The sequence below is a fragment of the Sus scrofa genome, chromosome 7 (genome assembly GCF_054392235.1).
Source record: "Sus scrofa isolate SSC_HxYL_T2T_F1_AM1 chromosome 7, Sscrofa_HxYL_maternal_Yorkshire_Landrace_v2.0, whole genome shotgun sequence".
Taxonomy (NCBI): Eukaryota; Metazoa; Chordata; class Mammalia; order Artiodactyla; family Suidae; genus Sus; species Sus scrofa.
In genome coordinates this window covers 4,552,426-4,577,517 of record NC_139389.1, presented here as the reverse complement: position 1 = coordinate 4,577,517, position 25,092 = coordinate 4,552,426, and the positions used below count along the sequence as shown (strand labels likewise).

General features: G+C 51.5%; 1 protein-coding gene across 11 annotated transcripts in view; it reads right to left on the bottom strand.

Annotated features, from left to right (window-relative positions):
• RREB1 (ras responsive element binding protein 1) overlaps positions 1-25,092 on the bottom strand; it is a 175,443-nt gene that overhangs the window by 95,354 nt on the left and 54,997 nt on the right. For 2 of the 11 annotated variants that reach the window (XM_084967311.1, XM_084967320.1), the window contains exons 1-2: positions 1,276-1,422; positions 452-606 (exon numbers count right to left, since the gene is read on the bottom strand). The exons of 6 other annotated variants lie outside the window; for them this stretch is intronic. The gene's annotated coding sequence lies outside the window, so the exon portion shown is untranslated. Of the gene's footprint in view, positions 1-451; positions 607-1,275; positions 1,423-21,059; positions 21,206-25,092 lie in introns of those variants that run through there. 3 more of the 11 variants (XM_084967312.1, XM_084967313.1, XM_084967315.1) reach the window with 2 other exon arrangements.

Genomic DNA, 25,092 nt, shown 5'->3' with positions numbered 1-25,092 from the left:
CAGAGAGCCAACTTCTTAAAAAATTAATTAGTGGCATTTACACCTGCCGGTGCAGCGGGCCTATCAGGGGTCTAGTACCCGGACAATGCCTCGCTTAACAGGAAACTCAGGGTTGCAGCAAGCAACCATCAGGAGAACTTCAAGGTTCGTGAATCATTTTCTAACTCTACTTAAAAAAAACATATCCCAGTGGCTCAAATGTATTTGTCCGTCTCATCAGACATAAAGGTACAAGTACCACGTTTATAAATACAATTTTGAAAGCTTTATAAGGGTGTGCGTTAGAATTACCAGGGAAGCTTTTTCAGACTGACAAGCCCCAGTCTCACAACAGACCTCCTGAATTTGAAACCCCTTGTCTTAATCACTGTTTTGGATGCTGCAGCGCAGTGAAAAGTGATCACGAGAAAACACACCAAAAATGAGACAAGTCACAGAGTGGCGGGCTCACCTGAAGCGGTCTGGGTACAAAGCTGCTCATGCAGGAGGGACCAAGGCTCCCAGGTGCAGGTGACAGTGCTCTGGGTGGGTGAGCCGGCCACAGGATGGCACAGAGGCACAGGCAGGGGCCTCCCGCACGCCCACTGTGCCAGCTCAGAGCAGGGCCTGTGGGGGACACAGGGCATACTCAGCCGGGCGCCTGGTGGCAGGTGGCCTTTGGACCCCAGGAGCCAAAAGCTCCAGGGCCTGAAGCAGAGCATGGAGACAGTGCCCCAGCGCAATGGATTCATCACTATGTGACCACACGCCCCTGGGGGGTGGGGGGAGGGTTGGGGACAGGGGCCGGGAGTCTGCCCCCAGCACTGCTGGGAGGGGGGATTTAAAACTGGAAGCCGCGATGGCGCTGCCCCCGGGGCTCCATCCACAGAAGGTGGGTCACATGGGAAACACACAACAGCTGCCCAACATTCTGCAGAAAAGGAAGAAGACCAGGCCCAGGCCTGCAGAAGCTGCCCCCGTCCTTCCCCCAGCAACCCGGCTTCCCGCCAACGGCTGCATCCCTCCTCCTCGGCCTCCTCCTCCTCCTCTTCATCCTCCTCCCCCTTCCTCCTCCTCCTCCTCCAAAGGGCTCTGCGGACACTTTTTCAGCCACACGCCGTTCTCATTAAAACGGTAACCGGCAGGTACGCCACCCGGGCAATTACTACAAAACGCGAGTGGGCACGCTCACGCCTACGCAAAACTTCTGGAAACTGAAAAGTGGTCTCAGGCTAAATGGCCTCAAACGGACGCCAAAAAAAGGAAGGAAGCGAGGGCTTCACTCGGGGCGCACACATTTTCTAATCTCTGCCTGCGAGGAATCCAGTTCTTAACAACGAGCTCGGTTACTAAACGGGCTCTTCGAAGGCTCCGGCCCTTCGCGACATCGCCGCCCGGCCGCCGCGGGCCGAGGGAGCGCCTCAAGGTCTTCGTGGAAGCGACGCCGCAGCGGCCCACGGAAGGCGGCCCGAGCCCCGCCTCCGCCCCGCCCCTGCCGCCCGGCCGGCCAATCGGCGCCCGCCGCTCTGACTGACGGCCCCGCCGCCCGCTCAGCGGGCGGCCCCGCGCGGGCGCCGAGGTGGGCGGGGGGCGCGGAGGCCCGGGCTGGACCAGCGCCTCGCGACCCCGCCGCCCAGCCGTCGTCCGCCGGCGTCCCACTGGCCGCCGCGGCGCGACGGGCACGGGCGAGTCCCGGGACGACGGCCGCCGTGCTGTCTGCTGTGCGGACGCACTTCTGCTTAGACGGCCGGAGCGGGAAGGCTCCGCGGCCCGAGGAGGGCCGGCCACCCGGCCGCCTTCCGCCGCGTCCTCCCAGGCCCCTCCCCTGGGCCGCCGGGAGCCCAGGACCGCAACACATCCTGACAGCCTCGAGACGGCTCCAGGGAGGGGACACGACCCCCGGGGGGGAGCAGTGCGCGCTCCGCAGCTCTGCTGGAGTTCGCACCGATGCCCAGGGGCAGCCTGCAGGGACGGGCAGGAAGAGGCTAATTCTTAGCGTCTTAACAACATGCAGATCCTTTTCAGTAAAAAGAGGCACAAATCACATTCCTATTTTTGGGAAGGAGACACAGGCGAAGATTTTGGAATCTTACATGATTTCTGAGACCAGCATGTTTACTCTGTATTTCATTCTAGCTGACTTAACTGTGCTAACTCTGGAAACGAAATTAGTGATCAGAGGACAAAATCCTAAAGAATCTTTAAGAAAAGGGGAAGAAAGGAAATCCCTGTAAGATCAGACATCTTCAGAATTATCACAACGTATGCTCCAGGACTTTTTTGCTGGGACCTTGAGAACCTTTCGTCCTAGAGGGCAGTCCCGAGAATTTTTTTTTTTTAATGAAATGAAAGAAAACAATGTTTTAAAATCCCTTGCCTTGCCATTCGGGGAAAGCATTGAAAAATCTCTTTTAACCCTAGGACACAGAAAGGTCAAAGTGGCCTTGTCTTAGGCTTGCATAAACTGAAGAGAGAGAGGATACTCAAAGTGGGAAACTTGATGTCTTTTCCCTAAATTCTCAGTAATTTCTAAAAATTTAGTATCCGGCGTTGCTGTGAGCTGTGGCATAGGTCGCAGATGGGGCTCGGATCTGACGCTGTGGCTGTGCTGTAGGTTGGTGGCTTCAGCTCCAAATAACCCCCTAGCCTGGGAACCTCCATATGCCACGGGTGAGGCCCTAAAAAGACAAAAAAATAATAAAAAAATAATAAAAGTAAAAATTCAACATCCATGTGACCTTGGACTCTCATTTTCCTCTGTCTCTTGCAGTACACTCTGCTAGCCATTCAGCACACTGCCAACCCTGATAAAAGTAGTTAATGTTTACTGAAACCTGCGCATGAACTGTACTAAACCTGATAGGAGTGAAAAGGCAAAGTTCTGTGAACAGCATCCATGCTCAATAAAATTAAAAAAAAAAAAAAAAAAAGTAGGTTGAGGACCAGGAAGGGAAGAATCTTTTTTTTTTTCTTTCTGAAATATTTGAACTTAAAATCTCTCACTGATGAATAAGTCACTTATATATCACCAAAATGATGATGTATAATCATTCATCTTTTTTGCTATCTTTCTGGAAAATCTGACATAAATGCCGTTCAACTATTGAACATTTTTCTACACTTTTCTTTCCAGACCTTAAAACTGAAACCAGTGTCTTTATAGCTCTTGTTCTCCCTGACTTTTTGGGGGGAGGCCCAGCTACCTGATCAGTAAGCAGTTTTAATGAGACTACTCTCAAACATTTATTCATTTGAATAGCTGCTTACAAGTTACCACCAAACTACATTTCATGCAAAAATAAATGTAATAGCCTGGAAACCGTGGTATGACCCTAAAAAGACCAAAAAAAAAAAAAAAATAATAATAATAATTTTTTAATGGGTATCGTTTAATGTTTTCTTCCCTTGACTCTTTTTCAAATGTAAAAACATATTCATTTCAATCTAATCACACCTTTAATTCTAACATTTCTCATACCCTTACCTTTAAGTATACTGTATATATCAGAACTTATGACAGGCTGTCTTTTTCTCCCATCACCTCAGTTAAAAGACTGTTTCAACTTACACACATACACACACAAGAACAGGATGCTCTCAGGTGTCGAAAGCCAACTTTCTCTCTCCCCATCCCCCCCCCTTTGCTTAAAGGGCAGCAATAGAACCAGTCACCTTGGAAACAAACATCACCCAGTGTTTGCAGAACAAACAATGGTACCTTTTCAGCCAGTACCAGGCAGGCAGGCCAAGGGGCAGCCGGGCAATTCTGGGCCGCCCAGGAGTGTTAACATATTGCATTCATTCAGGGCACGAAAAAGTAGCTCAGTACTGAAAATGAGGGGGTGTCAAATGTGTGACCCTTTGGCTAGAAACCACAGACAAAGCAAGAAGGTTGGAAGTCAAATAAGGCTACCCCCAGTTAGAATCTTCTGTTATTTTTGGAAATGTTTTACATACCTCATGAATAAGGTAAACTACATTGTTGTCACTGAGAATTACCTTCTCCAGCAACTAGGAAGGAGCTGAAAATCTTTAAAAAAAAAAAAAAAAAAAAGGTCCATCTAATTACCCTACCATGTCATCTTGCTTTTACTACACCACTAAACGTTGGTTTTTAAAACGTGGATCGCTTGGCACCTTAACCCACCTCATGCATTTCTAGCGGTGATAAAGAAATCTGACTTGAAGCTAGAAAACTGAGCGTCAATTTTTTAAAGAACAGTGCCAAACAGGCACAGGACTCCATAAGGGCCCTAGATAACATAACCACTCTTCTGACCTTGGAGAACAACAATTAACTAAACTTTCACTTAATACAGACTTAACAAAGGCTAATCATTTGGGGTAGCTCAAGTGTGGGGAGCGGCTGTGGTCGTTTTGAAAAAGCGGGGAGTTAATTTAGAAAATACACTTGTTCTTCAGAGCCTTCGGAATGTAGTTTTAAATGTTCAGGGTAAGGAAGAGAGTCCTTCTCATCCGGGGTGTGAGCTGACGTCTTCCTTGTCACCAATTAAAAGAGGAGGCTGGGCCCCACCTGAATTATTTGGACAGGAGTTTGATGTCAGTTAAACCCCACAGTAACTGGCATTTTCTATCAACTCCAGACCGAGGGACAAAGGCCTAATTAACATGGACCAACATGCAGCTTAAACTGGAAAAGTGCCTGTCCTTTTCCTTTCTTTTCTTTTCCCCCCAAGATTTAGGTCTTTAACACCCTTGAGTTAAAGTGCACAAAGGGTGTCTCAATGCCATCTGACGGGAGGTGTCAAAGTCTAATTAACTAATGCTTTTTTTGCAGCGACAGTAAATCAGTTCACATTATTAATCTTCCTGCCTGGGCCTCAGGGTGGGAGGGAGGCTATTGAAAGGGAGCTAAACGGTTATACTGGATGCCCTTGGAAATGAAAAGGAACCCTGCAAGCGAGGACCAGTCATCCTAAAAAACCACGGAGAAATCCTTGAAAATACCACCGCTGGGTGCAGCACCCACCGATCCTCTAAAAACTGAAGCTGCAGCCCCAGGGCAGGGAGAGGAAGAGGGGGAGTCTTCTCCCATATCCTCTCCTTCCAGCATCCGAGAGCAGCAGGCGCCGGGGAAAGCAGAACTGGAGCCGGCATCCTTGGGTTTGTAGAAGGCCCAACAAAGCCTGCCACTGAGAGCAGCTTGGGCAGGTGACTCCCACCGTCTGGCCAGGGAGGCTGCTTTCAGTTTACCAGGAAAACAACAATCTTAGCACGTGGCTGCTCAGTTTTACCCGCCTGCACCTTCCTGCCTAGTCAATGCTCCCGCAATGTCCACGCACGTGGTGCCCAGGTCAGCACACCCTGAGCGTGCGGGTGCCTTCCCCGAGGGCCAGCATCTGAAGGGGAAAAGCCCGCAGCCAGGTGCCTTCGGAACCACCCACCGCCTGGTCTGTACCGGAAGCCGGCAGCCCCTCCTCGCTCTGCTCTGGGTCCCCACCCGGCCCCCCTCCCTGCACCCCACTCCAGAAGGGGGCTCCTTCCCCAGTGGCCCCGGAGGCAGGGGGAGGCGCTCCCCGAGCATCCCCCCTCCCCTTCCTGCCTCCTCCTGGGCTTCCCTGGTCCCGGGGACAGGAAGCGACCCAGGGTGAAGGTCCCCAGCCGCTTCCTCCATCTTCTCAAAGAGCATCTCAAAGAGGCAGCGTTGGGCAGGAAGGAAAAGAAGGCGGCCCAGGTGTCGGGTGGCTTTATCCCCTCCTCGGAGTTTGTTTCCCTGTCCCCTCTCTGAAGGGGGGGGAGGGATGCATACCTCTTCATGCAATTCTGTGGGAAACACAACAGGTCTGATTCGCGAAGTGCCTTTACAACCACCAGAGAGCAAAGCACTCCTGAAAGCACCAAACCTTTTGGGTTTTGTCCATCTGTTTGTTTTTTTGGCTGTGCCCATGGCAAGCAAAAGTTCCCAGGCCAGGGACTGAACCCGAGCCACCGCAGTGCCAAGGCCGATCCTTCACCAGTAGGCCAGCAGGAAACTCCCATTTTTTTTGAATAAAGATACTGATGCGTTACTAGATTGACATGTCTTTAGAGAATGTTATTCACTACTCTGTGCACCACGATGCCTAAAAATCACCTTTGCCCGGTTCACAAAGCATGGCAGGTTCAGAGGAAACTTTATTCACCATTGTCTCCAGGTCGGGGCCCAGCCAACGGCACCTGCATCCGCCGCCTTTTAAAAACTCGATTTCAAACTGAAATCCTTAAGCTATAATGCTTCTATTTTCTTTTTCAAAAAGAATTACTAACATGTATGAGACAAAGGCAAGGGCAGGTGCTCATGGAGTCACCTCTCCCATCAAACCTCTCTTAGAATTCTCTTCCAGAATTGTGAAACTGCTCTGGAATTCCTGAAATGATGTGTGGCCCGTTCTCTCCCCCCTGGAAACCTTTGTGAGGTCAGCATCCATCGAAAGTGCCCGTCGCCCTCCAAGGGGGCTTGGGAGCCTTGTCGTGGGACGGGCACCGGTCCGGGGCAGTGGCAGCCCCATTGTACCGATGGCCACAGCCCTGTCACTGAGGTCAGCTGATGCGAATCACATGCCCCGCTCCCCCCATCCGCTTAAAGTAATTCTTCCACATCGGGCCCCGCTGATGAGGTCTCGAGGGTGCAGCCTGCTTTGCTGAGGAATTGCTGAAGATTTGCTAGGGCAACTTGGAGAGGCTACAGAAGCTTGCAACAGACGATGTGAACAATTTTTGAGAACACACAGACACCACGTAAAACAAGCAGCATACCTGGCTCCCCACCCCGCCTCCTGACAAAGGTGGCCACTCTGCTTTTCCTCCCGCAGACAATACGGAGACACATCAGAAACCAGGCAGCTGCTTCTCCCACCCGTATGGGGGGGGGGTTAAGCGTGCTAGAACCCTGTTCTCAGAGCCCAGGACTAGTATTACAAGCATCACTGTTGAATAACAAGGATTAAGAGGGGAGAAAAAACAAAAAGAACTAGCTAAGGTTTTTGAGGAAAGTCTTACTCCACAGGCAGGTTTTTTGGCTGCTGCCCTGCCTTAAAGAAGCTTTCAGGACGCTCAGAATTTCCCTAGTTTTAGGGTATTTTTCCTTTATATAAGAGGACAATAGCTTCTACCGCACAAAGTTTCTTTCTGTTTGCTTTCACTGATTAAAAAGGGGAAAAAAAATGCAACCTGGGGGCATCCTTCTGTCACCTCTGAGGAATATGATAAAAGAGACAGCGCCTGTTATGCAGACCGAGGCACAGCGTGCAAACTCTCGGCATTCACCGTAACCAGGCTGGGCTCGGGTTTAGGGCCCTCGTCTCCCAGCTGACACATCCAGCCCTCTCTCTAGTGAATCGCATGAAACTCATGAAAAGAGCCAGAGCAGACATTTCACGAGGCTCGTTGAAATGCTTCTGATTCAAGGAGTTCCCTGCATGGCTCAGAGGAAACAAACTCGATGGATACCCACGAGGGTGCAGGTTCCATCCCTGGCCTCGCTCAGTGGGTTAAGGATCCCGGGTTGCTGCGGCTATCTATGGCTGCGCTGTAGGCTGGCAGCTGCAACTCCAATTCCACCCCCAGCCTGGGAATGTCCATGGGCCGCAGGTGCGGCCCTAAAAAGCCAAAAAAAAGAAATATTTCTGCTTCAAGGCGCTTCTCTGCCAGCATTCCTTTCTCTGAGAGGATGGGGAGAACGAGGTAGGTGTGCACCTCTGGAAACCTTAGCAGTGAGCGTGGGGGGAGCCAAATGCAACTCCCTCATTTGTCATTTCAAGGCCCTGGGAGCCTCCACCCACACAGGGGAGTTAGCGAATTCCACCTGCCCTTCAGAACTGAGCCGACGGCTGTCTTCCCAGCAGCAGACCCTGGCAGGCTCTAGCTCCCTCTCCGGGCAGGGGCCTCTCAGGAGCTACTTCGGAGGGTCCCCTGATCCCTATGCCCTTCGAGCCTCTACACACCTAGCAAATTGTCCACAGGCTTGCGCTGTGATTACTGGGCAAGTTCTGAAGATGCTGTTGTACGTAATAAAAAATTCCCCTAACTTTTTGTCAGAGCCGCTCCATGGAGTCTAAAAATAGAAATTATGCTTTTGCTCAGGCAACATTTTCTTACACGACAAGAAAATCAGAAAAGATTGGGAATACCTGCGCTATGCTGGTCACAGCAAAACAACCACATAAAAATACACCTGCAGGTAAATAACACATCACAGCAGCCCTTAACAATCGACACAGGGTGCCACACCGGATGGAACACAACACACCTCCTCTTGAGAGCACCCGACCCTTTAGAAGGGCTTTTTGAATTGCCCAGTTTGCTTGTCACGGGCGATTCTTGTCTGTTTGGAGCAATAAGATGACTAATTACAAGCCAATCAAAAAGTAAATGGGGGGGACACGTTAGGAGTCTAGGATTAACATCTACACACTATTATTCATAAGAGAAAGAAACAACGGAGACTGATCGTAGGAGTTCCCGTCGTGGCACAGTGGTTAACGAATCCGACTAGGAACCATGAGGTTTCAGGTTCGATCCCTGGCCTTGCTCAGTGGGTTAAGGATCCGGCGTTGCCGTGAGCTGTGGTGTCGGTCGCAGACACGGCTCAGATCCCGCATTGCTGTGGCTCTGGCGTAGGCCGGTGGCTACAGCTCTGATTAGACTCCTGGCCTGGGAACCTCCATATGCCCCAGGAGTGGCCCTAGAAAAGGCAAAAAGACAAAAAAAAAAAAAAAAAAAAAAAAAAAGACCGACTGTAGAGCACAGGGAACTGTGTTCAATAACTTACAGTGGAAAATAATCTAAAAAAGAATACCTAGGTACATATATGTATAACTGAATCACTTTGCTGTACACCTGAAACTACAACACTGTAAATCAACTATACTTTAATTAAAAACCTAGGATCAGTGCGAGTCCAGGGAATGCAAAATAAAACATTCACCTATAATGCCCCTTAAATGACGCCACATCAAAATACAGTGACTTTCTTTCTTTCTTCCTTCCTTTTTTTGTCTTTGAGCGCCGCACCCACGGCACATGGATGTTCCCAGACTAGGGGTCCAATTGGAGCTGCAGCCACCGGCCTACACCACAGCCACAGCAATGCAGGATCCGAGCCACATCTGCGATCTACACCACAGCTCAGGGCAACGCCAGATCCTTAACCCACCGAGCAAGGCCAGGGATCAAACCTGCATCCTCATGGACACTAGGTGGGTTCGTTCCCACTGAGCCACGACGGGAACGCCTATAGTGATTTTCATTTCAAAGAATATTTGCATACATCATCAAATACTTATCACATTAAATTTTTAACAGATACAGTATAATTTAAAGGCATATCCAAAAACGGGCTCTTTATTGTCCACCAATGTAACAAATCCGATTTCTGCACTAAGCGTAGGTACCCAGAGGAAGGCGGTGGACCGTAAGGTGATACGTGACTCATGAAAGTAAATAATTTTACTTTCTTTCCCTTTGGGCTTTTTCAGCTTTTTCTTCCTTTGTGTTCATTTAGAATTTTGCTATTTGGTAAACAGGAGTTCAATGTGCAAAAAAAATAAAAATGGGAAAAACCATTTTTAATACTTAGGGTGGTGGATGCAACCTGCCCACTAACATCCTTCCCAGGAATAATGGTGGCTCCACCACACCCGTGCTCAGACACCCCTCCGCGCCCTGAACACACAACTCCGGGCACCTGGACTGGGCAGTGTTGCCGACACTGAAGAGAGTCCAACAGGCAAGACGGAGGCTCCCCCCAGCCCCGCCCCTGCATCTGTCCAGGCCTGACCTTCCTCAGCCGTCAACTGAGGCGGGGGAAGGACCTGATCTGGACAAGGACCTCGAGGCCCCTTCCGGTACAAGAGCCTGATGGGAAACAGAGAAGATGCAAATACACTTGAACCTCGCCAGGCAGGACCACGTGCCCAGGAGAGGCTGAAACTGATTTCACCCAGTTTCCCACTTCTGTGGCGTCACAGATCCAGCGCAGGCACAGACAGCCACGTGAGATGAATAAAACACGTTGGACCATTCTGGCGGCTGGCCCATGTTCAGCTCAGCTAAGCAGTACAGCACCCCTGCCCCCAAAGGAAGGCAAAGGCAGACCAGGGGCTTGAAACAAGCAGTGCGATGGCAGCCTGGACAGCAAACGCTGACGTGAACCAGTAAGGATCAGTGTTTTCTACCCCAGGGCTAACATCTGATTACTCCCTACTTTTTTTTTTTTCTTGCATAAAAAAAGGTCTTGCTGAAAAAAATCAAGAGCGCGAGAGGTGTGACCGGCAGGAGTTATTTGTGCCTGTGGGCAAGTCACTCAACCGCTCAGTCTGAACATCTCCACCTAGACTGGGGTAAAATGACCTGCCTCATTCTTTCTTTCATTCATTCACTCACTCATTCGTTCACTCATTCATTCATGGTGACGGAGCACCCAGGCTGTGCCAGGCAGACGTAGGTGCCTGGCGTCACAGGAGCACAAACACAAAAAGGAGCAAGAAGCCCTCATGGAACTTATATTCTGGTACAAGGAAAACAGATAATAAACAGGGAGGGGTGCTTGATAAACACTAGCTCCCCTCTCCCCCTTTCAGAATGGGTGTTCCCGTCATGGCGCAGCGGAAAGGAATCCGACTGGGAACCATGGGGTTGCGCGTTCGATCCCTGGTCTCGCTCAGTGGGTTAAGAATCCGGCGTTGCTGTGAGCTATGGTGTAGGTCAAAGGACGTGGCTCGGGTTCTGAGCTGCTGTGGCTGTGGTGTAGGCCGGCAGCTATAACTCTGATCCAATCCCTAGCCTGGGAACCTCTATATGCCTCGGGTGCGGCCCTAAAAAGCAAAAATAAAAAAATAAAAAGAAACAAAAAGGTGGAAAACAGAAAACAAATCCCATAGAAGCCATCAGCTCTAACTCAGCACCAGACTAGAAAGTTTCACCTAATCAACAAATAGAGAAGAGCAGAGCCAGGGCCCTTGTACAGGAGGACACAGCTTGGGCTCAAAGTCACTTATGCTGGAGCGGCCCCGGGCAAGTTATTTAAACACTCTCAGCCTCAGCTTCCCCATCAGGAGATAACAACGACCTCCTAAGGTCGAGTGCACATTCTGCAGAGAGGCAAACTGGACAACGACACCAGCCTGGTGGGGCTGCAGCGGGGTTTATGGCGATAATGCGGAAAAAGCTTTCACAGGAAGGCAGGTCATGGTACAGAGTCGCTTCTTCAAAATGCCAAGAACACCAGTGCAAGGGAGGCGGCCAGGATGCGCCCCCAGGCCAGAGGTCAAAAGACAGCAGAGCTGGGGAGGCCAGGCCAGGGCTCCAGGAGCTTCGGAGAGTGTCCCCAGCCCCTCAGATTCAGGCAGCTCAGGACAGCTTTGGGGCTGATACAACAATGGAACAGCCAAGATTTGTTTGTCTTTTTTAGGGCCACACCTGCCGCGTGTGGAAGTTTCCAGGCTAGGGGTGGAATCGGAGCTGCAGCTGCCGGCCTATGCCACAGCCACAGCAATGCAGGATCCAAGCCAGGTCTGTGACCTACACCACAGCTCACGGCAACGCCGGATCCTTAACCCACTGAGCAAGGCAAGGGATCAAACCTGCGTCCTCGCAGATACTAGTAGTGTTCTTAACCCGCTGAGCCACAACAGGAACTCCCACAAGACTTGAAACTTGGATGTGGGGAAGAGTCGGCAGCCTGAACCTGGGCTGTGACACCTGGGACCAGGGGCAGACATGCTCACACATCTCAGGACACACGTGTGCCAGGAAAGTCTTTCCACTGCTAACACATAAACCAAAACGCCAACATTATAAGCATGATTCAGGGATGAGAGGACAAACCCCGGAAAGAGACAGGCCAGACCATAAGGGGCTGAACCTGAACCTCCCATGTCTAAACAGGAACCCGGTCTCCTGCTGCCCCGGGCAAGCTTCCTACCACGGCACCCTCTCGGGTCACTTTTTCAGGAGCTGCTAACTAGGAAGTCGAACCTTAAGCCAGAGTGTATGAGTCAGCTTTTCAACAGGTCTCTGGCTGTGAAGAAAGCAAGCCTCCTCCTGGGGGAGGGGAGGGAGTGGGATGGACGGGAGTTTGGGGTCAGGAGATGCCAACTATTCCATTTAGAAAGGATAAGACACACGAGGTCCTGCTGTACAGCACGGGAAACTACATCCAATCTCCCGGGAAAGTCCGCGATGGAAGAATGTAATTAAAGAATGTACCTGATGCCCGAGTTCCCATCGTGGCGCAGCAGGAACGGGGTTTCAGGTTCGATTCCTGGCCTTGCTCAGTGGGTGAAGGATCCGGCGTTGCTGTGAGCTGTGGTGTAGGTCGCAGATGTGGCTCGGATCTGGCGTTGCAGTGGCTCTGGCATAGGCCATCGGCGACAACTCTGATTCAACCCCTAGCCTGGGAACCTCCATATGCTATGGGTGTGGCCCTAAAAAGCAAAAAAAAAAAAAAGAATGTACATGATGTATCACTGAGTCACTCGACTGTACAGCAGAGACGGGTGCACTGAAATTAACTAACCTTTAATAAAAAATAATTTTTTTTAAGGAATACCTGGGAGTTCCTGCTGTGGCACAGTGGGTTAAGAATCTGACTGCAGCAGCTCGGGTCACTGCAGAGGTGTGGGTTCAACCCCTGGCCTAGCTCCGTGGGTTAAAGGACCTGGTGTTGCTGCAGTTGTGACGGAGGTCACAGCTGTGGCTCGGATTCAATTCTTGGTCTGGGAACCTCCCTATACTATGGGTGTGGCCATAAAAAAAAAGGAATACCTGCTCATAATAACAAGAAAGGAAAGGGAGGGAGGAGATAGAGAGGGAGCCCTGGGCAACCCAGACTCACCTGAGGGCTGCCTGGCTCACCCCGAACCAGCTGTGAAGGAGTCTCACTCAGCAGCCAAGAGCCACAGCCCTGGTCAAGGGGCCTTCAGAGGCTGTCGTCAAAACCTCCCCACGTCTCCTGTCACCTCCCCACTCAAAGTCTTGGGACTCCCTCCCACATACGAGGCCAAGTCCAGTTTGGCCGCACCCCCACCCCACTTCAGGGAGCCCTCCAACCCCACCACCCTCCAACACACGATCCTAACCCCAAATTACACCCAAACCGCCACAGCCAGCCTGCCCTGCCCACCAGGAGGGCAGCCTTCCCACGGGGGTGTCACCCACACTCCATCCCATCCTGACCTAATGTAAACTCCCAAAGGCGAGAGTCACAGAGCCCCCACCCCCTAGGCCTAAACCCAATCTCTCGCTCTCTTTTTTTTTTAGGGCCACACCCACAACATATGGAAGTTCCCAGGCTAGGGATCAGCCAATGGCCTACACCACAGCCACAGCAACCCAGATCCGAGCCACATCTGCGACCCACACCACAGCTCAGGGCAAGGCCAGATCCTTAACCCACTGAGCGAGGCCAGGGATCAAACCTGTGTCCTCATGGATGCTAGTCAGGCTCTTAACCTGCTGGAGCCACAACGGGAGCTCCCTAAACCCAGTCTCTTAAATGTGGCGCCGTTCTAGTAGTGTGTTAGGCTCAAATGCCAAAAAACTGTTAAAGAATCAAGACGAATGAAACCAGGCATCAGAACCATGGGACTAGAACCCTCCAGGTACCCAGCGAGAGTCCGTGTTACAAAAGAATGCCCTGTGGACTGTGGCCTCGGCCTACTGTGGCAGGCTGACAGTGGCTGCGTGATCGCAGAAAAAATCAATTTCTCTAAGCCTCCGTTTCCTGCCTTTAAAAGGGGGAAAGTGACGCCCGCGGGCACCCAGCCCAAAGCCCGGGGCCCAGGCAGGGCCTGCCTTCCCCTTGAGTCTCCCACCCACCCACCCCAGGCTGGTCACAGGCAAAAGGAGCCCACCCAGCACTCGAGAGGCCTTCCCACCCACTGCGCACCTGGCCCCCCAAAGACCCCACAGCCTCCACCTCCTCCCGCGCCGCCTTGGCTCCAGTGAGAGGACACGGGGAGAAGCAACACTAAACAAGAGAGGTTGCCAACAGTGCGTAAAAGCAGAAGATGTGAAAATCAGTTTAGGTGATGAAGTCAGAGGCTCCAAGGTATGTGTTCCATCCAACCTGCCCAAGCGTCTCACAACCCTCTCGGCCAGGTCCCTCGGCCCCGGGACAGGCCCTGGAAGGTATCGAGGCAGGCACATTCAAAAACGGCTCTGCCTCCCCAGAGGAAAAGGCAGAGGGTGCGCCTCCACGGTAATTAATAAACCACGAGCATCTCTGGGGCCTGCCAGCTGCCTGCCTTCGCAGCCCGCACCCCACTGGGCCCAGCGCTGACCTCGCCTGCGGGAGGATGTGGGCTCTGGGGAGCCCTGGGAAGAGGGAGGGAGGGAGGGCAGAGCCTTACCTGGGCAGGTGGGCAGAGTGGGCACTAGACGGCCCATTCAAAGGCAGTGCTGCCTTTGCAGGTGGATTCTATTTCAACTCGCAGCTTCCAGAACCCTTTACCCACAGGGTGATCAAGACTGCAAATTAGGAGTTCCCATCGGGATCAGTGGGAACGAATCTGACTAGTATCCATGAGGACGCAGGTTCGACCCCTGGGCCTGCTTGGCGGGTTAAGCACCCCACCCGGTATTGCCCTGAGCTGTGGTGTAGGTCACAGACAAGGCTCAGATCCGGCATTGCCGTGGCTGTGGTGTAAGACGGTGGCTGCAGCTGTGATTCGACCCCTTGCCTGGGAACTTCCAAATGCTGCGGGTGTGGCCCTAAAAAGCCACACACTAAAAAATAAAAAAAGACTGCACATTAGTTCATCGTCTGGGCCCACGTTCCCGCGGGTCCCCCTGGGAACGCTAATGAATAAACAGCCCCCTGACTCCAGCACCCACCCTCCATCTTTTTGAGGGAACAGAAACAAGTCTGTCTCGAATTCTCTGCTTGATGTGCTTATAAATAAGTACCAATGAGCAAAAACACAGTCAAGGAAGTTTCAACATGGTTGAACTGAATTCTATTCTACTGAAAATAAAGGTCCCATCTCTCAGCCATCACTGAACACCACTTCAGGTGGCAGCCCCACATGTCCTGGGCAGGAAAAAGTCTCGTGCAGAAAACGGGAAGAAATATTCTGCTCAGTACGGCACCCAAGGTCATGGTTACTGTTGCGAAGCGTCTCCTCTACAGCCTGATGTTTCTAAGGGGCCGGCCTCAGAGCGTGTGCTAGCTCACACCTGCCTCCAGGACTCAGCAGCCCCAACTCGATCCAGCACCCCGCCTCTCTCCTCTGGTCTCATCCCGATGCCTACCCGTCCTGCCCACAAAGAAGCCTCGTGCTATAAACGTCCCAGGGCCTGTCCTGTCCATGCACTGCTCTCTGCCTAGAAGTTCATCTTCCCTGGGCCACACGCTTCTCCACGTGGCCAGTGCACCCTCCCCCCATCTGAAGACATAATCACTTCCTCTTTCCCCGACCGGTTCCCACTTGCAGGTCCTCTGCGCGTCCTGGTGTCTCGGCCGGTTGTGACACAGGTGAGTTTCAGGGCTGGACCTTTTAAGGCTGGACCGTGTTTAACGCATCCTTGCCTCCCTGGGTCCTAGAGCCTGGGGGAGGCAACAAGAAGCCTTTGGCGCAGCAAAGCTGAGGGTGGAGGGGTCGCCTCCCCCGACCCCCCATGAGAAAGAGCACGGGACCCTGGCCTGCAATCCAGACGGCCTTCACTCCTCTTCTGCGGGAGCCCGAAACTGCCACGAGCAAGATGACAACAGTAATAATAACGGGAGTAGTGGAAGCTGGCTCGGGTGCAACAGAGCTGGGCGCCCTCGAGACTGAAATTTTCTATTTGTTGCTAATTTCAAAACAATCCTTCTCCACGGACCCACCGGAAACAGGAAACAGACCATCAAGGGCTCCTTGCCATTCGAGACCTGAGGTTCCACAACTTGCTTGGTCGTCACCCCCACCCCCCACCCCCGCCAGAGAAGGGGAGGGACGGTGCAGAGGAGACACCCCCCACGCGGAAACGTCCCAAGGGAGAGGACATCCTCCTGTCACTGTCCTCCAGTCCACGCACCTCCTTCTGCTTAAAAAGCAGAACAAAAAGACACCTCCCAGAAGCTATCTCCCTTGAATGTGGACACATCCAAACATTGGAGGAGTAATTGATTAGATCAATTCACTCGTTACACCCGCTTCACCGGGACCACAGACCACTTCGCCTCTTAGATCTCAGGTCCTGACCTCCAACACCACGTCCAGGGCAAAATCTGGAATTTATGTGGCACATAAAAGGGGTCACAGCCTATTTTAACATAAAACATCAAGGGATCTGTTTTCCAGGCACCGGTCCTGGAGAAACGAAGGCAGCCCTCCCCTGCCCAGGTGCTTTCAGAGCTGAGTGTCCTGGCTCTTCCCAGGTGACCGACAAGCCACCCTCCCTGTGGAACAGAGCCGGAGAAGTTTTAGGGCGCTTACATGTGGGTGTCCACCACGTGAACCTATCTCCAGAACAGAGACAGACTCACAGAGAGAACAGGCTGAAGGGGTTGCCAAGGGCGAGGGGGAGGGCGTGGGAAGGACGGGGGGTCGGGGGGTAGCGGATGCAAACTATGACATTTAGAATGGACAGACAACAAGGCCCTACTGTACAGCACAGGGCACTCTATCCAGTCTCCTGGGATAAATCATAATAAAAAGGAATATTTTAAAAAAAGAAGTTATATGTCACATAACTAAGTCACTTTGCTGCACAACAGAAATTAGCACAACATTGTAAATCAACTATAACTTTAAAAACTGGGTGTCAGAGTTCCCATTGTGGCTCGGCGCTAACGAGCCCTACTAGTATCCAAGAGGATGGGGGTTCGATCCCTGGCCTTGCTCAGTGGGTTAAGGATCCCGCGTTGCCATGAGCTGTGGTGTAGGTGGCAGATAAGGCTCAGATCTGGTGTTGCTGTGGCCGTGGTGTAGGCCAGTGGCTACAGCTCCGATTGAACCCCTAGCCTGGGAACCTCCGTATGCCACAGATGAGACCATAAAAAGACCAAAAAAAAAAAAAAAGTGGGGTGTCCACAGCAAAGAAGCTGAAGGACAGGCACACCCCCCCACCCCTCCCCCCGATGGAGGACCAGCAGAAGCCCAAGTCCAGGCCCTGGAACCTCTGATGGGAAAATGTGGGGGAGATTCCATGCTCAGGATGCTCAGGGCCTCCCCCTACTCTCGGTCTCACGGCCCTGGGGGCTCTGGGGGCAGACGCTCCCCGCTGGCTGACCAGTCAAGCAACAGCACCTGTGCGAGCCCTGTTTCCAGCAGCCCCCACCTCCCCCTCCATCCTCCACGGTGATGGCCTGACTCACTCCGTCAAATGCCAGACAGATGGACCTGTTTCATGGGTAGACCTGAATCTGCAATGTCCAGAAGCCAGCAGCCCGGTCACACACATGCTGCTGCCCATCTTGCCCCCGGCTCTGCATACAGCAGGTAGTCAGGGGCTACCTATTTGGTGACGTGTCACATCACTGTGGGAGGAAGTTGAGCGGTGGCCTCCAGCACCGGCTGCACTGTGTGAGGCCCGCTAACTCGCTGGTTCTCAGTTTCCTCCTCCGACTAATGGGGATAATGATCATGTGACAATGGTTGCACAACTATAAATATAATAAAATTCATGAATTAAAAAAGAATCGTACTTCCGGTGTCAAAGAGCTGCTATGAAGAATGATGGGACGATCCGAAATGTCAGGCATTTAGGACAATGATATAACCAGCACGTGCTCAATAATAACGTTAGCTCCGATTCCCGCTGCTCCCCTTACTCTCATGCTGAGTTTTTCCAGATGAAAAGCCCAACAACCATAAAAGGTTCAAAAAGTGCAATCATGTGTGAGAGTTTTCGACTTATTGGGTTGGAGTCAACAGGGATGAAGTCTGGCCCCGAGCAGAAGAGACACTGAAAGATGAGGTCTGGTTGATCTGATTTAAAGCAAACACAAAATCAACTATAGTAAAAAAAAAAAAAAAAAACCGAGAATACTCATCAGAGCTCAGTGGAAATGAATCTGACTAGGATCCATGAGGACGCAGGTTCCATCCCTGGCCTCGCTCAGCGGGTTCAGGATCCGGCGTTGCCGTGAGCTGTGGTGTAGGTCGCAGATGTGGCTCGGATCTGGCGTTGCTGTAGCTGTGGTGTCGGCCAGCAACGATTCCACCTCTAGCCTGGGAACCTCCATATGCCACGGGTACGGCCCTAAAAAGCAAAAAAATGAAAAAGTAAATAAAGCAAATCCAGGTGGGCTTTGACGGGTGATGCTTTTCACTAAGGACGATCTGGAACTCAAATGCCTCTGCTGAGCGTATTTGAACTCATTCTCAGTAGATTTGCTTAAAATGAGCAACCACGCCACGGTTCCTGCTCCTGACAGCTGGACTCCTACGTCTTCTGTTTTCTGTTGGTACAGGAGGCAGCCCAGGTAACCATCGGTCTCCCAAAGACAGGCTGGCTGTCCCCGAATTCCATTTGCCATACACGAAAGGATAAAATAAAGCTGCCGGGCCATTTAGGTCACACTTTACAACTGTGCTAATTTGACCACACCGTGTCCCCATTTTTCTGGACCCCACGACACACAGACACCGCCCCTCACACCTTGTGGACACAGCAGCCAGGTCCAGAACACACGTGCCATGACCACCGGCCATGTCAGTGTAAAACTGCTCAGAGAAACAAAAACGACAACATCAAGGCAAGGATGGGTCGCCACCCCCGACCTCAGCACTTCTGTCTGGAGGTGACCGCCATGCACGGCGCGCACCTGTCTCCCAGTGCCATGTCGAGAAAACCCCACTGCCTGCATCCCCTGGTCCACTTGCTTCTTTAACCTGTTCGGGAGCTGTAGGTAAAATTCTACTTTCTTTTACTTCACCTTAACACAGCAGGTGTCTAATGTCTCCAGAAGGTATAGACATTACAACACCCCAAAGTTAGGGAAGGTACCACCCCAAGGCCCTTCAACATCCTAACACCAGGGATTAAATACACAACCCTTTTAAGAAGAAGTGACCCAACAGACAATGTGTGTTGTCACCACTATCTAGCAGTTATGGGTGGGTTATCTGAACAGGAGCATAGGTTTATATATATATATATATATATATATATATATATATATACACACACACAGACATTCGTCACCAGAAATTGGCTACGGGTGGTACTCCCCACACTAATTCTGCATACTCGTTGCAAGGCCATCCTAGGAAGCTTTTTCTGCAACACACTTATTAGATCTCCAAACTCACGCTTCTGCTTGGGGCACGGCGAGGCGAGATGCCGCGTACCTTAAGACTTGAAATTTCCCAAACCTGGCTTATGCTTAGTTTCTAAAGCGCCTTTCTCAGCATCTCCCCACCAAGTGACTTGGCTAGAAAGCCACGGGAGGGGCAAGGTCTCCGCTGAGCGTCCGTCCCCCATCAGCTCATCTCATCAAGCGTAGGGCTGCAGTCAAAGTGTGCAGCCTGTTCTAATGGGATTTGAGGTTGCGGTGATGCGGGAACACCTGTGCTCTTAAACAAAAGATGGATACCGCGTCCTCCCCACGACGGGCAGGGCTCGACGGGCAGGGCTCGGGACCACCAGTTGGGTCAGACGAGCCAGGACTGATACCCTATCAAAGGGTGGGGCTGCCCGAGGGTCACAGGAGGTTCCGATGAGTCATCTGTATGACGTCAGAGAGCGGCATTTCCCAGGCGCGGGCACACCCGCTAAGGCTTTCTTGCGAAATGGTTTAAGGATGGCATATCCCAGCTCACACCCAAGGGGATGGCTGTGCGGGCAAGTGAGGCAGGACCCCCACCCTCCGTGAAGCAGGGTCCAGCACCCCCGATGGACGCCCTGGGGGTCAGGCTGCACAGGGCAGCCGGCCTGCGCTCTGGCTTGTGTTTTACCAACGCAGCAGAAAACACACCACCTTCTAGCTTGGTCCGCAAAGACTTAGTTGGCCTTGGAAAAAAAAAAAATTAACACAGTAAAACCCCAAGGGCTGGCTGGGCTGGGGGCCAACTCTGCCATCACCAGAGGTGCTCCAACACAGGCTGGGTGGGGACCAGCCACCCCCTTCTACCCCCTCCCCGACAAGGATGCAACCTCCTTTGGCACCAGCAGGAGAAACAGGGCGGCTTCTCTGTTAACTGCACGCGCTTTCACAGGTTACTCGTCAGGCACAAGATTGATGTCGGGTTCTAAGACACTCAGAGCGTCCGCTGACCACCACGACACGACGACAACGCTGGAAAATCAGGTCAGGAGGGGCGTTCTGACCCTCTTAAGGAGAAGGCGCGGGCAGTCTGAGTCCTCACTCGGTCCACCTGCGGAGCCTCCTCCCCGAGCCCTGGGTTCACAAGTCAAGGCGGCGAGGCATCACTACAACAAACGGAAACTGAGATGCACTTGAGGTTCGAGGTGCAGATCTCAGCAGAAAATCCTGCGGAAGCTCAGGCCATCGACAACGATTCCATGTCCCTTTTGGGCTCAGGAAATGAAAAGATGGAGGAGGAGAGAGGAGAGGAGGGCAGGGGGAGGGGAGAAGGAAGCCGTTCATTTGTGGCCAACGGCCAAGTACCTGACTTCCGCCTCTCACTTTTATAGAAGACTTTTCGGGCATTATCCACGCGAGGCAAATATATTTTTTAATTTTTTTATAAATATATATATATAGGCCACGCCCGCGGCATGAGGACGTTCCCAGGACAGGGATCAAACCCGTGCCACAGCGGCGACCCGAGCCACTGCAGTCACAATGCCAGATCCTTAACTGGCGGCACCACAGAAGAACCCAGTACCTTAGGTTTTAACCAACGAGAACAGGACAAGAAAATGCTGATAAAATTCAAACACACATGAACATAACTCTTTAAAAGGCAGGGAATGTACCTGGTTCCCGAAGCTTTGCTTCATCCCGAAATCTGATCTCAAGAGAAAGGTGCCGCCAGCCACCTGCCCCAGAAGCGGGAGCCCTGGAAATCCTCTCCCCATCCCCCAGCCTCAAGTCCTTCCTCCATCTCTGTCAAGCCCACCGAGGCTGCCCATCGCTACTGCCACCCCCCCTAAGCCACGACTGGTTTTCCAAGTTGTGAAAAACGAACCTTCTGGCCGATGGCAAACAGCAGGCAAAACTGTGGCTTCCTTTTCGTCTGGTCTCTTCTCCAATCGGGGCAGGGGTCATCTTCAAAAATGCAAATCTCATCATGCCAGTCCTTGGCCTAACACCCACTAAGGCTTCCCAGAATTCATCAGGAAGAATTCCAAATACCTGGGAGCTACGCGCAGCAGCTGTAGCCCCACCCACCTCACCCTGCAGTGTCATCACACCTCCGTCTCCTCTTCCTCCACACCCTCCTCCCCAACCTCAGGGCCTCAGTACTAGCTGTTCCCGCTCCAATCCCCTCCCCTCCTCTTCACTATTAGCTCAGGGCGCTCTGCTGAGACACCCTCCTTGACCGGCCTCCCAGCATCCTCCGCCCCTCCCCGGCACCGCCTGTCTTAACACCAAGCCCAGATGGAACCACCTTAGTGGTCCAGGGGCTCGTTCCACGTCTGTGAGGCTCGCAACGGTCTCGCGTCCTCACCTTAGCACTCTTGGTGCGAATCACAGCCATCCCCCAGTCGAAATTAAAATTCACAGAGAAAATAAAAATCCCTAAAGATCTGTAAATGGTTTTTTTAAAAAAAGCAAACACTACAAGGTTTGCACATGTGGGGGCTGTTTTCCAAATCTGATACTGAATCCAAGTCTACATAACATTTTAGAAAAAGGAGGGGATAAAGCTTTCCCAGGCACTTCAACAACAAGTGGTTCTCGGAAACCTTATTTTCATGATGTAAAAACTAATTTAGAGATGTGTGCGTTAAGCCTCCTTTAATTTTACTATTATTTTTGCTTTTTAGGGCCGCACCCGCAGCATATGGAGGTTCCCAGGCTAGGGGTCGAATCAGAGCTCCAGCTGCAGGCCTACACCACAGCCACAGCCCAGCCACAGCCACACAGGATCTGAGCTGCATCTGTGACCTACACCACAGCTCACGGCAACGCTGGATCCTTAACCCACTGATTGCAAAGCCAGGGATCAAACCAGCAACCTCATGGTTCCTAGTCAGATTTATTTCTGCTGCGCCACAATGGGAACTCCAAGCCTCCTTTAAATTATACTTGGTTTCAATTTTTAAGTAGAACAGTTTGACCCAATATAGGTTTACCAGTTTAATTAACCAAGTCTTGAAAACCTGTTTCAGAGGCTCACTGACGAGTTTTATATAATCATCCCTCAAAACAATTAAATGCCCTAAAGTGAAAGAGAAAATGGCTTTTCAAAAAAAATCTGTTTTTCACATCAGAGAGGAAAATATACAAGCTTCCTTAGAAATAAGATGAAGTTGAGGGAGTTCCCGTCGTGGCGCAGTGGTTAACAAATCCGACTGGGAACCATGAGGTTGCGGGTTCGGTCCCTGCCCTTGCTCAGTGGGTTAACGATCCGGCGTTGCCGTGAGCCGTGGTGTAGGTTGCAGACGCGGCTCGGATCCTGCGTTGCTGTGGCTCTGGCGTAGGCTGGTGGCTACAGCTCCAATTAGACCCCTAGCCTGGGAACCTCCATATGCTGCGGGAGCGGCCCAAAGAAATAGCAAAAAGACAAAAAAAAAAAAAAAAAAAGAAATAAGATGGAGTTGAAATATTCTGTCTGAATGGATCCGGCACATCTGAGCCTGAATATTTAAAGGAGTATTTAAAGGTAGCAAAAATGTATGTTTAATCAATTAGGATGTTATCTCGTATAAAGGCTATCAAAACCTTCCAATTTAAAAAGAAAACAATTTTTGGAATTCCTTTGTGGCAGGTCGCTGCCTTGACATGGGTTCAATCCCTGGCTTGGGAACTTACGCATGCCGCGGGCACGGCCAAAAACAAGAGAAAATAATTTTAATTCCTTATTCGAAAAGGAAACCCACAAGTATAAAAGGCTCCAGAGGCAAAACGCCTCTCCCTCACCCCATCTTCAAGGTGTCTTCTAAAGACACACGTACTTCTTTAAAAAGAAAGCCAAGAAAAGATTTTGAGATGATTTTGTGTATTCAGGTGGGTTTTTTTTTTTCCTTTTTTTGAACAATAAAGTCTCAGCATAAAGGAACCTCCCCCGAAAACAGTGAAAATGATTTTCTATAAATATGATCTATAATCAACTCCTATCACACACGCAGATACATATACACTGCACACGCGCACACACACACAAATAAAGCAAGACCTGCCCCATGTAGGTTGCTGGTTAGGCATTTTGTTTTAAATCCAAGGAGTAACGGAAAAAAGAAAAGTTAAATTATACACAGACCAACACTCCTATTAACTCATACCACTAATGAAACAAAAATCTAACTAAGCAGAGAAAATGGGCCCACACATTGGAGCTCTGAAATGATTTGGGCCTTTGATCTGTGTGCCCATCCCTCCTGTTTAATATAAACTTCAAACCAAGAGCCATGAAAAGTGGTTATAATTAGTAAGGGCCCTGGTGTGACAGCTTTTAGTGCAGTCAGGCATTAACAAAGTTTTTTCTTCCCTCTCTTTAATTTCGAGTAAATGAAGCTGAGCAAACTTTTATTTTAAAATTTCTGTAATTCAAGACACTTTCCCACCAGTGGGCACTTGGCACCCACTTTCTGCGGGATGGGTCTTCTTCCGTTTCCTTCTCCCGATGTGGGCCATTTATTGAGGACCTCGCTTGCAAATTATATGTGGGCTCCAAAAAGAACCGGGACCTCTTCAGAGAAGCTCTGCATTTTTCTGTATTCAGAAAATGGGTTCAACACTAATCAATGAATCAGCATCAACCATGCAATCCCAGAGTCGCGCACAGAAGGTGGGAAAACATGAGTGAGGCTGCTGATCCGGGGGGGAAACGTGCCAACAGGCAAATTACAGCAGGCAGACCGGCCAGCGGGGGGTAAAAGTGCCTGTGGATGGAAGACCTGGTTTTCCCTGCAGGAGGTGGTGTTTGAGATGAGCCTTGAAAGAGGAGTGAAGACACGTTTGCAAGGAGAAGCACTGGGGACAAACCAGAATGGAGCGCTACGCGGAAAAGCGGAAGCAGGACAAGTTTCCTCAGCGGGACCGTGGCATGGGGGCGCGCGCGCGCGCGCATGCGCGGGAAGGGTTGACACTAGAGTGACAGTCCGGAAAGCCACGGAGGGAGGTCCTCCAGGGGCCAAGGTGAGGGCTTTGGATTCCTTCCTGCAGAGGTGTGTTTCAGCAGGCAAACCCCATCCCATGTGCAGCTACAGAGATGGAGGGCGACTGCAGGAGGGGGACGCTGGCGGCAGGACATGCACCTTGGGGGCCTTTGTGACCATGATGAGGACTGTAGGTCAGGACAGGGGGGCAGCTGACACCAGGGCTGGACGGGGCAGGGCTTTCGGGGACGGCCCGGTGTCTGCACACTGCAGAGAGAGGCCAGGAGTCGAGTCTGGCCTGAAGGCTGGTCGAACGGTGAGCTGCAGTTCACCTTCTAGAAGTGGGGGAGAGACTTTTCTTCCTACACGTTCCGCCGAGGTACCTGCAGGTGAGCCTTGGCTTGGCACATGCAGTAAATGGAGTCAGGGAGCCGGGAGTGGCCGGTTTATAGGTGAGAGGCGAGGGCAGCAAGGCCCCAGGTGCGGGGCGGGGACACCTCCGACACCTGCAAGCAGGCCGACACCACCTGGCCCGAGGGATGGGAACGGAACCGACAGTCTGTCCCCGGGTCTGGGATGGAAAGAACGCTGCCTGCACATGCTAACAACCCTTTCTCGTGGGTAAGTGGGAGCCCAAACGTTCTGGGGGCAACTGTCACTTCCCACCACAGGCAGCCCTGCCCTTTCTGGAATGGTCCCCACCTCTTCCTGCTTCTTCTGGCTCTAAGGCTTCCTCCTCGCCGGCCGGCTGCCAGTGAGATGGGGGGGGGGGGGGAACGTGGACCAGGACAAGGGTTAGGCAAGTGGCACCTGTGGCTAAAAGATGGCTCCTGTCCCCGTCCCCACATTTCTGGCCTGAGGAAATTTGGTTTAATGTTTCTATATCACAACATTTTTTTTTTCTGTGTATTTGAGGTCTGGGAGTCTCAAGAACATAAAAATCGCCATCACTGTATC